The sequence below is a fragment of the Anabrus simplex genome, chromosome 3 (genome assembly GCF_040414725.1).
Source record: "Anabrus simplex isolate iqAnaSimp1 chromosome 3, ASM4041472v1, whole genome shotgun sequence".
Classification (NCBI taxonomy): domain Eukaryota; kingdom Metazoa; phylum Arthropoda; class Insecta; order Orthoptera; family Tettigoniidae; genus Anabrus; species Anabrus simplex.
Window position 1 is genome coordinate 282,505,348 of NC_090267.1, and position 13,560 is coordinate 282,518,907.

General features: G+C 38.1%; 1 protein-coding gene across 1 annotated transcript in view; it reads right to left on the reverse strand.

The window, feature by feature from the left end:
- Window positions 1-13,560, reverse strand: part of LOC136866260 (serine/arginine repetitive matrix protein 2) — a 519,326-nt gene that overhangs the window by 337,938 nt on the left and 167,828 nt on the right. The gene's annotated exons all lie outside the window — the stretch shown is intronic.

Below are 13,560 nucleotides of genomic sequence, written 5' to 3' on the forward strand. Positions count from 1 at the left end.
CAGCAAAGCCCATCTGAATTTGCCTGTGAAACGATCTGATTGGCTAACTTCAGCAGCTGATAAAATGATGGTGGTGTAAGATATCAAATTATTTCTTTCAAATTATTTATCAGCATGAGAAACCCTTGTACGCCATGTTTGCAAATGAACTTGAAACATTTGTGCAGAGTTTTTAAAAATAAATGACTGTGAATATATGTGACATCTCTTGGCAATGACCCTCCATAGGGTTGGCATCGGGAAGGGCATCCAGCCCCAAAACAGATCCAATCCACATGTGCAACACACTTCGCACCCATGATCTCACAAGATTGGGAAATGCGGTAGACGAAAAAGAAGATCAAAATATGTGAGCCATGCTAATATTAGTGAGTATAATTCAGTGGAAAAACCAAATGTTTTATCATGTATCATTTACAAAATATCAATAAAAATAATATCCTAAAACTCTTAGTCAAATTTACAGCAATATGAGTATAATTTTATCAAATACAAAATAAAAAATGCCAGTCATAACAATTGATGGAATACATAATATTACGACTTACTATGTGGAAAAATTACTACGGGAGTAAGACACCCCAAGGTGAAAATAAAATACAACGTCAATGTTATATTGTATTGGATTTACTGAATGCTTCGGAATCTTTATCATCTATTATTATAATTATTTTTATTATTACTAACTTTATTGGCCACATTGGACTACTGAAGTCGTTCCACATTCCTTTCTCTTTGAAGGTTGTACTATTTGGTTCTTGTGATCTACCCGGTACTTTTTCAATTGTAATTTTTCAATTTGCCTGAAATCACTATAGACCTATGTGTCATCTCTGTTGAAAATGTTCGAGTCTTACGAAAGGTGTTAATTTTACTTTTGCTCTCTACGTCTCGAGTCCAACTGCTTTAAGATCTTGCTGAATTTCATGGATCCATTGCCCTCCTGTCTTCCTTCCAAGATTTCTCATTACTAGTTGTTATAAAAGCCGATTTCCAAGCAGTCGCAAAATTTGAAAGAAATAAAAGATTCTTTTCTTTTTAATTGTTCTGGTAATTGGATCAATCTCGATAGACAAAGCACGACTGCCTTACTGAAAGTAACTGATATCTGACACACAATAGACATTGCATGTAATAAACTTCATGTATTGAAAATTGTATATAAATTTGAAACAATTAAGTTTATTGAAGTGGTCAACCTATTGAATACAATACATTACATTCATGAAAATCTTATAACTTAAGCACGGCACTTAAATTGGGACTTGTTTCGCCCTTGTTGTGAGCATCGTCAGCCTCTCTCCCAGCCTAAAATCAATTATCATCTGGATCCCGGTACATTCATATTAAACCATCATATAACTAAAATAGTCTTCTTCTTATGATGCCGTCTCCCTCCGAAGGTTGGCGATCCAATTGATTACGATTACACGTGAAACGGCAGGATGGAAGATTTCTATCGACGCATGTCCATATCACTGCCACAAGTCTTTCAGCCAGGAATTTCTCCGTCTTCCCACAGATCTTTTCCCATCAACTAAAATAGTAGTACGAGTTAAAAATACAATGTCACGGTCCTTTACTGACAGGTAAACAAGATTTAGTGGAGTTCTTGAAAAAGTCTTTGAAATAATTCATAAGATATCTGGTGTTGACACCTATTAAAATAATTATCATGTGGTTAGGCACTCTCAGTCTTATATCAAACAATGTTTATCGTTTAAAGAATACATTAACACTTGATATAAAATAAACACCCTGTTAAGACACTATGTACAGTCACAGGATAAAGATTTAAGGGAAAGCTGTCTGGATGCTAATTACAATGTTCGATGTCTGATAACATCTATTAATTGTACTCGAATGTTATAAAACATCTTGATGTTTCTATAATCATAGTCTTATTTTTCTAAGTTGCTGTCTTCTTTACGAAAGGCACATAAACAGATTGTGGAATTGAAACAGCTGTGAATTATATTATAGCCAAGCTATTTTTAAAAAAGCGGGTCTACAGTTGACTGGCGACCTAATTTGCACGCTGTACTGGTTTAGAAAATAAGCTATTAATAAGGATAGGTAGATCGACGATAGTTCCAAAGCGTTTGAGGTGCCGTGTCAGCCAGTCTTGATGTTGGTTGAATGGGAGACTCACGAAATACTAACTTTTTTTTAGACGGAAGAATGATATCCCGTGAGGAAATGAAGTTGTTAGAATGTCTGTAACAAAACTGAAAATGATGTTTTATAGAATGATGGTGTTATTAATCGCTTAAAGAGCTAAGTTATGGACCTTTTTGCTTACCTCCTTGTGTTGTATGTGGCAAGATCATGTCATTCTTGTTGCCAGCTCAACTGACAGTTACTGCTCTCGTACTTCGTGTGTTGTAGCGAGCGGTGTAACATTTTAGGTGGAGGGAGGGTAGGGGTAGGTTTTTTTTTTTTTTTTTTTTGCTAGGGGCTTTACGTCGCACTGACACAGATAGGTCTTATGGCGACGATGGGACAGGAAAGTTGGAAGGAAGCGGCCGTGGCCTTAATTAAGGTACAGCCCCAGCATTCGGTAGGGGTAGGAAGGGTGGGCAGAGTGTCACTTGTCTGGTTGGTCAGTGGGGGCGTGTTCGTGTAGGACAACCACGGGTAAGTTAGGTTGTTGGAAACTATAGGAGTATTTGAAGGGGGAAGTTTAAAGATATTCTTGACCGTGCACAACCCTTTATATTTAATAATTGCAGTAATTTAGGTAAAGTTTCATAAGTGGGATTCTTGGTATCTGAAATGTCGTTTAAATTACAGTCTTCATTAAAGTACTGATCTAGAAAAATGTAAATATTCTCATATTCATTCATTAACCTCCGTTGTTCAATTTCTTGAAGATTGTAAGATCTTGATTTATGGTTGTAAACTGATGGCCTGTATCTGTCATATGGATGCTCACTGCAGAAAATGTATTATGTTTACTTGCATTATAATGCTCCTGGTATCTAGTGTAGAAGCTATGGCCCGTTTAACCAATATACGAATAAAAAGTAATCTTGACAAATAGCGCCAATTAAGTACTCATTATCAAAGCCTGCATCCCCTGAAGCGGTTTAAAAATACGTTTCCTTGGTCCCTGAAAATAAAGCTCATTCAGTCACTTTTGTTTCCAATTCTCGAATACTGTGATATAGCCTTTATTGATAGGCCTATCTATAATGAGCTAGGCATCATGAGACTGCAACATGCCCAAAATGCATGCATCAGGTATGCATTCGACATACATCCATATGCCCACGTATCCCCATTCTATAGACAGTTATCTTGGTTACGACTGAATGGCAGGTGTAGACTCCATGCAACTACTTTGGTGTATCAAGTGCTTTCTGAAAACACTCCCCCTTACCTATCCACCAGATTTCGCAAACTTACTTCGCTACACCTGTTCAATACCCGGTCAGGCTGTATGCTAGAAATTCCTGTACATCGAAACGCAATCTACAACAGATCGTTCACAATCACTGCCACGAGCTGGTGGAATAAACTCCCCAATGACATCGGGGAAGCTAAATCTAAGACAAAGTTTAAAATCCTTTGCCAGCGTCATCTTATAAGCACTTCCAGTCTTTCCCAAGTGTGAATGGGATGCATGAATGAGAGTAAATATGGCTGTTCACTGTAATGTGTTCCAGTTTATACTTTAGTTGTACTTTACTTTCTTTAGTTAGCTCAGTTAGTGATAATTTAGTTAGTTTAGTTTAAACTTTAGGTTGTCAAGATTCAATATATTTAAATTATATGTAAAAATTTGTTAATTAGTACTCATTTATATACATGGTATGGGACACATTAAAGAAAAAACAAGTAGAGTGGAAGTGCAAATGATAAAAGCTATGTACAAAAATGTGTTAGTAGTGTGAAGACTAGTACAGAAAAAACAAAATAGTAAGTTGAAACTGGTCTCCGACAGAGAATTGTACTGTCCCCCATACTATTCATCACAGTCATGGATGAAATTCATAAGAACATTAAACAGAGATTGGGAAGACACGACAACAAAAGCCACGTTGTTTGCAGATTATTAAGTGATATAGGGTGAGGATGAAACAGAAGTGCAAAAACAAGTAGATGTATGGAATCAAGAGAGTGAAAAATTTGGGATGAAAGTAAGCACAGAGAAAAGTAAAACAATAGTGATAACAAGGGGAAGGAAGGAAGGAAGGAAGGAAGGAAGGAAGGAAGGAAGGAAGGAAGGAAGAGGAAAGATAAAATTGAATGCTAAAATTCTGGAAGTGGTTAAGAGTTTAAAGTACTTGGGAAGTGTGATCACAGAAGATGGAAAGATTACCGAGGAAATTGGAAAAAGAATACAAGCAAACAGCTTCTACCAGAGTGTAAGGGGTATTTTGTGGAACCAAGATATCCCGAAGAAATGTAAGAAAGTATTATATTCAACCTATTATGAACTCATACTAATCTATGCAGCTGCATCGTGGACCACAACAAAACGAGGGGAGAGTAGAATACAGGCAGCGGAGATGAAACTGCTAAGAGGTACTGAGGGCAAGACCAGAAAGGATAGAATTAGAAATGAAGAGATAAGGATAAGGACATGAATCTTGAAACTTCAAGTCAGGATAGAAACAACAAAGCTAAAGTGGTATGGGCATACCTATGATGAGAATGGGAGAAGAGAGAGTGCCAAAAAAAGCTTTTTAAGAGAAGTTAACAGGAAAGAGATGACGAGAAAGACCCCGAAAGAGGTGGACAGATTCAGTGTGGGAGTGCACAGAGAAGAGGGGAGGAAAACCAGAAGATGTACTTGAAAAAGGAGAAGACTGGTGAAAAGACAGGCAGCGATGAAGGTCCCGACCCGGGAAGCTGGAAACGGGAAATGAAGAGGAAGATGATTATATACATGAAGTGGTTAAGTATAGGAAAGGGCCAGTAGCCCTAACTTCGCCACAATAAAGTCGCTTTAATTAATCAATTAATAATTAATTTCATTAGGATGGATTCTCCAGACTTCTTCGACCTAGCATTTATTATTTATGCAAGTTGTGATTACTCTTTTCAGTTTTGAGGAGCTGATCATTTTTCTTTCGTTTTTAATTTGGAACAGGGTTTCACAAGCGTAAGTGGCTTCTGGGAGAGTTACAGACTTACAGTGTTGGAACTTAGTGTGACAATCAAGTAACTATGGAATTCATTATTTTACTAACTTATTGTACACCTTTATTTTCCCTTTAGGGATGTACCATCCATCTTTTTACATTCTAAAATGCTCCCACATATTTTCAAAGGTAAATTGACAATCTTTTTCTCCAGTGAAGTAAAATTACTACCCAAAAGATATTTTCCAGTCACCTTTCAATATATTTTTTTCTGTGCATAGTCAATTCTTTTCCTATCATCAATTAAGTTCAATTACAAACAGAACCTCTTATTCCATGCAGCAATCATACAGGAGAATGGTGACAAAGGTGTAACATTATGATTGGCACTCTTTAGAACGAAATAATTTTAATCCTACATACTGCTGACTTGATTGTTAATGCCACATTAGTTAAAGAGTTTGTTATACTGTTCGGTTAAACATGACTTCCATAACACCCGCGTTAAAATCTTGACTAGGTGTTAGCTAATGCTCCGTTAGCAGGTTTTTTAATGGTGGTTGATGAAACTGCTCCTTTTTTGTGTTACAATTATTTAAAATCACTCATAACATCTCTGATCTCAGAAAAAAGTTTATTTTGCGGGCAAGTTACTTATGGTCACCTATTAATGTTTTTTTTTTTTTTTTTTTTTTTTTTTTTTTTTTTTTTTTTCTCCAGATCTTTAAGGGGTGTCATGATTTAGTGAAATGTGATTAAAATCATGATATTAAAGGAAATGAGGCTACAGTGAAAAATCCTTACGCGATAACGGAAAAACGGAATGCAGATTTGAACTCTGCACACCTAACTTACAAGTTATAAATCTCATAACTGGGTCTGCATTGAACAATTTATGTTTTTATGAAAGAACGTCTCTTGAGAGTCCACCTTTTTGATACTTAGTGATTTTTTATTAATTACATGTATAATATTACAATGTCTAATTGCAGGATGTTTCGCCTAATGTTTATAGGCATCTTCAGTCACTTTCCTATTTCTAAGATTAAAATTGCTAACAAAATCCTAGGCTCATAATAACAGAAGGGTGTGGAGGATTAACAATGCCTTTATTTTCTCTCTGTTGAATTCTTTTGTATCTTCTTTGACCTCACTATGTTTTTCTCTTTGTACGAAAGTGAAGTGCAATAAAGAAAACTTTTATTTATATATACGACATAAATTGGTGCCGAAACTCGGGAAGTTTAGGGAAATGCGTAACGAATTATGAAGATACACCAACACGAGATGACAAGTTTGAAAACTTTCACTAGTTTACTTCAGAATTGGCGAAGAAATTGAATAAAACTGTCAACAGTTGTATTAAAGGAGATTCACATCATGATCACATGGTACTCCGCCACGAGACGTCGAGAACGCTGATAACTATCCAAATTACCTATTTGAATTACTTTGAGATATTATACGGGAGTTATTCATTGACCGTCTTACTAATAAACGGTGTATAACTTTTATACAAGGTTTATGCACCGTTTACGCGAAATTCGTTACTAATAAACCGTGTATAAGCCTCCTGTGTATACATCTGTTATAGTTATTCACTGAATTGCTTATACAGTCCAGGTGCTCCAAATATACGACATTTGTAATTTGAATTAACTTTCGTGTATGTGATTTGTTTTTCCTATCCAAGGTTCTGCGTGTGCATATCGTAATACTTTTAGTGATTCTGATTATATGAGAACTCTACTGACGTATATTAGGTGGAACCTCTATGAGTGTCCATTTTATCAGTTAATGGAATAATAGTTATAGACTGTGATTCATCGAATCAAACGTAGGCCTGGATTACGACCTACAGGAACCGCCATCTTGCCAAAGTCACTCTATACGCAGTCACCAATCGTAACATAACAAGCATGCCAAGAGTCGATATGACAGATACCGATACGCCATGCGGAGGCTGCGGAAAGCTTGTAATGGAAACTGATGCAGCGATTGAATGTGAAGGAATGTGTAAGAGGTGGTATCACAAAGACTGTGCGGCAGTCAGTGCAGGGGACTTTGCCACGCTCAAGAAGCCTAGCTGCTCACTTATGTGGCTATGCACGGAATGCAAAGCTGACTTTGCAATGCTTAAAAATGGCAAAGAAGAGTTAAAAGCAATATGGGAGGAGATTAGAAACCTGAAAATTATAATAAAGCAGACTGTCGTGGAGGAAATAAGACAAGCTCTATCACAGTCAGAACGAGAATTAATAACAAAAGATACAAGGCTTTCCATCCCCGCCCAAAGAAATGAGAAAGCTCGAGATACAGAAGGAAAGAAAAGAATGGCGCCTGACCCGCCCAGAAAACCAATAACAGCCCAATCAACCAGTACAGTTGTGTCGTTACCCGAAGAGACGAGAAAACAGCAAAGAGATTCCCAAGAAATCATGGATGCCATACCGTATACCTCGAGAGTGGTCAACGGCATGTCGGAAGAAAATGAGGAAGTAACCTGGGCGGAAGCCGTCCAGCGTAAACGTTCTCGCAGGCCGAGTGCCGGCGTCAGGGGATCAAAACAAACTGTCGGTAGCAGCCTTAAGGCCGCCCCAAGGACCGCCTGGTTATATGCCGGTAGTGTCCATCAAACGAACGAAACAGACGATCTAATAAAATACTTGAAAGATAATGGAATTACTGGAGACATCTTATGCGAACAACTCCCTACCAAGGGAATAAAAAAGGCGTTTAAGGTAGGAATAGACTTTGACCACCTTCACACGGTGAAATGCCCAGAGTTTTGGCCTCAGGATGTTTGTGTAAGGCGGTATGCCTTTCGTCCCCAACAACAAAGAAGAAACTCCTTTCCACCCAGTGTTCGAAAGTGAACAAGGTCTGATTGCAAAGGAAGACTTGATTTCGCAGGAAATTAAAATGCTATCTTGGAACGTAGAAGGACTCTTGAGTATAGCAACAACAGTTCAGAATATGTTACAGTCTTACGATATCGCAATTTTAGTTGAAACATTCCTAACTTCGGAGTGGAACATCAATAGTCATTATTCAATTCATGTATTGGCGGATAAAGGCCCAACTGGCAGGCCAAAAGGGGGAATCGCCTGCTTTTTCAAAGAGAATCTCGCACCATTCGCTATACAACATAAGTCAAAGAACACGTTAGTAATACGAACAAGGCAGTGCGTACTTATATGTGTTTATTTTCAACCAGAGTTTACATCCACAGATATTATAGAAGAAATCGGTATCTGCTTGAATATGGTAACTAAGAACGATCCCATCATCCTAGCGGGTGATCTCAATTGTCGTGTAGATACAGATTTACAGAAGTCGAAAGATGTTTTGAGCTATCTAGAAGAAGAAGGGCTAATACTAATCAACAAGAAGGAACAGCCAACATATATTTGCTATAATGGCATGAGTACAATTGATCTTGTCTTCATAAATTCGAGTATAACCACCAAATGTCAAAGTGTTATCATGGAAGCTGAGAAGAAGCATCTGCCCGTGAAAACAACGCTGCTAATAAACGGTATGAGGCACAGTAAGAAGTTACAGCCTTTAAAGTTGAGAAGAACATTGGACTTAACAGTACTAGAGGATTCAGACAACAAAGCAATAATCGATACACTAAACAAGGGGACTCTGAATCAGGCTGCTTTAAAACTGGAGGAAATTCTTAAGAAGGCAATACCTCCTACAGTAATTAACAATAGAAAAGCAAAACCATGGTTTACAGATGCATGCTACAAAGCAAGAAAAACAGCTTTGTCAGCCCTGCACGCAGCAAAATTGCAGCGCACGAAAGAACGGCTGGAGTACTACGCTAATTTAAGAAGAGAATATAAAGCCATAGTTAAACAAGCCCGTCAGACGTTTTTGGAAAAGGAAGAAAAACGTTTAATTGAAGAGGCTACTCAGGACCCTTACAAAGCTTTGCATCCTAAACAGCCAAAGTTTTCTCGTAATATACCAATGGATGTCTGGGAAGCGCACCTTCGTGCAATTCTTCAGGAGAGGGACACGCGGCCAATCAATTTTTATGTCGATCCAACAGTTATCCCGAATGACTCGGAGAGATTTACGCTTAAAGAAATAGAAGAAACTGTTAACAGCCTAAAAAATGGGAAAGCGTGTGGTCCAGATAACATTTATAATGAACATTTGAAAGGGATATTCCCAGTGTTGAAAGAATCCATCTGCCAGTTATTGAATGAATGTTTACAACAGGGTAGGATACCAGACAGCTGGGCTAAGTCCACAATAAAAATGATGTACAAGGGCAAAGGTGATACAGCAGACCCTAATTCGTACAGAGGAATTGCCCTGGAATGCACTCTCTTAAAGACACTGACTCAGTTAGTATGTAAGCGCCTCACAATATTAATAGACGACAAGCTCCCAGATTCCCAGTTTGGCTTCAGAAGAAGAAGATCAACCATTCAAGCAATCGATTGTCTACAACAGTATATTAATGAAGCTCTCGCAATTCCAAAGGGAAAACTTCATGCAATCTTTATTGATTATTCTAAGGCTTTTGATACGATCAATAGAGTTATCGTATTAGAGAAGTTGCGAAATATCATCGGGCCTAGTTGTTATCTACTTCCAATCATCAAGAATCTCCTTATAGATAACTGGGTAGAGATTAGTGATGGCATCACCAAGTCATATCCGATACTTCAAACCATCGGCGTCCTTCAAGGTGACCCCCTAAGCCCATTGCTTTTCATTGCCGCCACAGCTGACATCGTACAAAGAATAGGTTCAGAAAATGTCAATATTCTCATGTATGCAGATGACATGGTTCTGACGTCAACTTCTCAGTTAGATTTGCAGACTACTTTTAATAAAGTTACGAAATGGGCAGAAGAGAACCAGCTGAGGTTAAATGAAAATAAGACTGTCTCTCTGACCTTCAGAAAAGGAGGAAAACGGGGAACATTCTTAATCAATGATCAACAACTAAAGTCAGTCACAAATTTTAAGTACCTAGGAGTCACTTTTCAAACACCGGGGAACGTGTTCTCTTTACATGTAAGAGACCGACTAAATGCTGCCATAAAATCCATTAACGACATCAGATCTTTGAGCCATCTCTCACTATCATGTGCCATCGAGTTATTTCATCTTAAGGTTAGTCCTGTAGCCACCTATGGATTAGAAAATATATGGATATATCTTGGAAAGAGGCAACTACATAGTATAGAGAAGGTGAAAGCATTCTATTTAAAGAAAGTACTTTGCCTGTCAAAGTACACTCCATCACGCCTCGTATACCAACTGTCGAGGGAATTATTCTTGGTGGAAGAGCTGCGTTTGAAACTACTGCTCCCGGCCACTCCAGCGTATAAGGAACTCCTACAAGAGCTTCAACAAAAGAGAGACAGCATATGGTGGGACTTTTACCAGTGTGATGCGATGATCAACCGCAACTGGACTCAAGGAGGCTATGAGTTGAGACACGTTGTGACCAGACTCTCAGTCCATGGGTTTCACCAACGCCTGTGTATTAAAGCGAGCTTTCATGAGCCAAGTCCGGACTGCAGGTGCAAAAGATGTGGCGAACTTTGTGAACGCTATCACGTACTTAAGTGTAAACTGAGAATAGAATCCTTAACAAAATTCTGTACAGACGACTGCTCATAAGAATTATTATTATTATTTTTTTTTTTCATGCACATTTGTGCGCAATAAAACATTTATTATACAGTCCAGGACCCTAGTATAAGCGTTGTATAGCAGCGTGTAGCGGAAAAAAAGAAACGAGCGAGCAGTTTATTTTCGTGGTATTTATTGTTGACAGTAATATAATCGTTGTAAAATATTCAACTTATCCATTTAACATTGAACACACGTTGAAAGAATGACGATAACGTTGATGATCTTCACGATATTTTAAACATAGAAGACATACGGTACCGTACACCATTCAGAGGTTATGGAAGCTAGACATCTTCGTAAAGTAAAACACTTTAAAGAGACGGAATGACAATGAATAACTATAAAAGAAATGATGGTTGGGCGTATTTTTGTGTAAAAATATGTTACAGCTTAATAGACCTTTGATATTGCGAGTTTATTATACACTATCTGCCCCTACAAAGATCTTTCTTAATTGAGTACCTGCCGTATACAAGGGGACATATTCCTCGAGATAAAAAGTGGCATAACTTGAAAACCATACGTAATATGATTTCCATACTTTGTAGTTGAATACGTAGAAATGTGATGTATAAATGCCTAATAGAAACTTTTTTGATCTAACCTTTCGTTTAGCTACAAAACAAGTTTTCCTTTCTCCTGAAAAGTAAGGATTTTGGAATGTGTACCCTTTTCAACTCGCCGATTCAATTACAATTGCTTACGTTTTCCGAACTACCCCAGTTAGGAGCTTTTGATATTTTCTTAAGCTTTTCCATTTCTTTTTTAGCGTCCATTACACAAGCAAGCTGAAGAAATGTTGATATCAATATAAGTCAATTTCCAGCTGTCTCACGGAATGACAATGAATACGGTAACTATAAAAGAAATTATGGTTGGGCGTATGTTTGTGTAGTAAGGTGTTACTGCTTAATAGACTTTAAATTGCGAGTTTGTTATACATTATCTGCCTCTACAAAGATCTTAGATCTTTCTCAAAGTTGAGTATAAAAAGGGACATATTCCTTGACATAAAAAATGGTATAACTTGAAAACCGTACGTAATATGATTTCCATACTTTGTAGTTGAATACGTAGAAATGTGATGTATAAATGCCTAATAGAAACTTTTTTGATCTAACCTTTCGTTTAGCTACAAAACAGGTTTTCCTTTCTCCTGAAAAGTAAGGATTTTGGAATGTGTACCCTTTTCAACTCGCCGATTCAATTGCAATTGCTTACGTTTTCCGAACTACCCCAGTTAGGAGCTTTTGATATTTTCTTAAGCCATTCCATTTCTTTTTTTTTGGCGATCATTACACAAGCAAGCTGAAGAAATGTTGATATCAATATAAGCGAATTTCCAGCTGTCTCACTTAGTGCTGCCACTGCCTTTTCGATATGCCGTGCTACTGTGCGACTTTCCGGAAAGTTTTGCTCGTAGATAACCAGCAGAAGCGATCATAAAGGCGGTGAACGTGCGAAATACGTCAGTGAACTACAGGAAGAGATTCCTACTCCTTGGAACGAGTGTATACGTGCTGTTTAGTAATACAATGCGTATACCTCGTTTATTAGTAAGAAAAATGTAAAACGCTTATACAGGGTTTATTCACTGTATAACTAAACAAGAGTTAAACAACGGTATAAGGACTTTTTATTAGTAAGACCCTGAATGTTTGCCAGTTAAGGGTTGATTTGAGGGTGTATAACTAGATGCTAGATTCCTTTATTTGCGAGAGTGGGCAGTAATAGTGAATGGAAAGAGCAGCCATATTGTTTTCTTAGATACAGTGAGTGCTAAAGAAATCTAAGAACGTATATGTGACTAATGCTTCTATCTATCGGATACTTATAGCAACATAACCGACAAGAACTCCCCTTGCAGTCTGTTTAGAGTTGGCCCAATATTTCATGAGTATGGCAGACAAGAACGGAGATAAGGCATTAATGTTGATGAATAGAAAACGAAAGACAGTGCGAGCAAACAGAACCAAATTCTGTAATGACATTAAAAAGGCAGTGTCAGATGCAGAAATAGATCACGAATATAACTGGACGAGATTGCAAGAGACCTTAGATCCACTCACTTCCCTCGATAATGGCATTCAAGAACTTCTACCAGACACCGAATATGACGCAGACATCGAGTGTGAGAAACAGATCGAGGTCGCGGAGCGTGTGATATTTAATTCGACACCCGTCATTTGTGACAAATTATCTGAATCTTTCGGAAACATGAATCTTGACCCTTCCAGACCTTCATCCGCAGTACAAGAGCCATCACACTTACCCATCACGCACTCCGTAAAATTACCCACTATCAAACTAGAACCATTCGCAGGAGGTGTAGAAAAATGGTCTCGGTTTTGGGAGCAATTCCAGTCAGCGGTAGACAACAACCCATCAACACTATCGACAAGCACAACTTCCTTCACCGATACCTAGAGGGAGAACCTAAGGAGCTAATCGATGGCATAGCGGTGACTGCAGACGCATACAAGGAAATCAAGAGGATTCTTACTGGACAACATGCCGATAGGAACCGCAGGGGGAGCTTCAGCAGCAAGCTTTGCTGTGTCGTCTCAAGTGTGTGATTTTGATTTTGTTCATCGGCAGCTTTTGAGTGTTCGTACTTGGAACAGTCTGGAACGTGCTCGCTGTTTTGGTTGACGTGTTCGGCGGCCTGAGTTGTTTTGGTGTGTTGTTCTGTCCTTGTCTTTTTTGTGCTTTTTCTTGGGTATCTTGCGGCTGATGATGTCTGCAAGTTGGACGAGGCATGTCCCGTTATGGTTAGTAATGTTGTTTAAATAAATAGACA